Below are 2129 nucleotides of genomic sequence, written 5' to 3' on the forward strand. Positions count from 1 at the left end.
AGACGCACAGCAAGATCCCCTCCTTGTAGACCCCACGCGTCCGTTTCCCCCCTCCAGGTGCCGGCGGCAGCGCCGTCCGTGAGGGGGGCACACCCCGGACACGCGTGTCGGGCGTTTGCAACCGCGACAACACTTCCAGACTTTTGAGAGGCCGCCGGCGCAAGATTTGGCGGCATGCTAGCCCCCGGAGGCCGCCGGCCACAGCCGTAGACGCGCGAAGGGCAATCCGCGTAGAGGGATTTTTCGGATACTTCTCCATCACCAAAAATTATGAAAAAATACCATCGTTCCTATAGCACATGTGCCCACGTCGTGCAAAAACAATCATGATTTTATCGCGCTCCGAGTATTTAGTAATATTGACGCCGCATCGTTACCGCAGAACGTCTACTACCGTGTCATCGCCGTCCGTGAGGGGGGCCACGCCCCGGAGACGCGTCCCGCCTCTTCGGACATGCCACCACACCACCCCGCATGTATGAAGGCCCGGTGCGACGCTCCGGTGGCATTCCTACTGCCAGTGCCCCCGTCCCGCCTAACCCTGTAGCGTTTGACCACGGGATCTACCCCTTTGACTTTGCACGGACGGGCTTTGACCAGTGGACCTCCCCACCCGGTTGTGTTAGGTCAGCCCATAGGAACACTTTGGAGCAACATCCGGGGCAGACCCACAGATGGATCCCCTCCATGTAGACCCCACGCGTCCGTTTCCCCCCTCCAGGTGCGGGCGGCAGCACCGTCCGTGAGGGGGGCACACGCCGGACACGCGTGCCGGGCGTTTGCAACCGCGACAACACTTCCAGACTTTTGAGAGGCCGCCGGCGCAAGATTTGGCGGCATGCTAGCCCCCGGAGGCCGCCGGCCACAGCCGTAGACGCGCGAAGGGCAATCCGCGTAGAGGGAATTTTTCGGATACTTCTCCATCATCAAAAATTATGAAAAAATACCATCGTTCCTATAGCACATGTGCCCACGTCGTGCAAAAAAATCATGATTTTATCGCGCTCCGAGTATTTAGTAATATTGACGCCGCATCGTTACCGCAGAACGTCTACTACCATGTCATCGCCGTCCGTGAGGGGGGCCACGCCCCGGAGATGCGTCCCGCCTCTTCGGACATGCCACCACACCACCCCGCATGTATGAGGGCCCGGTGCGACGATCCGGTGGCATTGCTACCCCCCAGTGCCCCCGTCCCGCCTAACCCTGTAGCGTTTGACCACGGGATCTACCCCTTTGACTTTGCACGGACGGGCTTTGACCAGTGGACCTCCCCACCCGGTTGTGTTAGGTCAGCCCATAGGAACACTTTGGAGCAACATCCGGGGCAGACCCACAGCAAGATCCCCTCCGTGTAGACTCCACGCGTCCGTTTCCCCCCTCCAGGTGCCGGCGGCAGCGCCGTCCGTGAGGGGGGCACACCCCGGACACGCGTGTCGGGCGTTTGCAACCGCGACAACACTTCCAGACTTTTGAGAGGCCGCCGGCGCAAGATTTGGCGGCATGCTAGCCCCCGGAGGCCGCCGGCCACAGCCGTAGACGCGCGAAGGGCAATCTGCGTAGAGGGATTTTTCGGATACTTCTCCATCACCAAAAATTATGAAAAAATACCATCGTTCCTATAGCACATGTGCCCACGTCATGCAAAAAAAATCATGATTTTATCGCGCTCCGAGTATTTAGTAATATTGACGCCGCATCGTTACCGCAGAACGTCTACTACCGTGTCATCGCCGTCCGTGAGGGGGGCCACGCCCCGGAGACGCGTCCCGCCTCTTCGGACATGCCACCACACCACCCCGCATGTATGAGGGCCCGGTGCGATGCTCCGGTGGCATTGCTACCCCCCACTGCCCCCGTCCCGCCTAACCCTGTAGCATTTGACCACGGGATCTACCCCTTTGACTTTGCACGGACGGGCTTTGACCAGTGGACCTCCCCACCCGGTTGTGTTAGGTCAGCCCATAGGAACACTTTGGAGCAACATCCGGGGCAGACCCACAGCAAGATCCCCTCCGTGTAGACCCCACGCGTCCGTTTCCATCCTCCAGGTGCCGGCGGCAGCGCCGTCCGTGAGGGGGGCACACCCCGGACACGCGTGCCGGGCGTTTGCAACCGCGACAACACTT

Source organism: Triticum urartu, chromosome 2A (assembly GCF_056163025.1).
Source record: "Triticum urartu cultivar PI428250 chromosome 2A, HENAU_Tu73, whole genome shotgun sequence".
NCBI classification, from domain to species: Eukaryota; Viridiplantae; Streptophyta; class Magnoliopsida; order Poales; family Poaceae; genus Triticum; species Triticum urartu.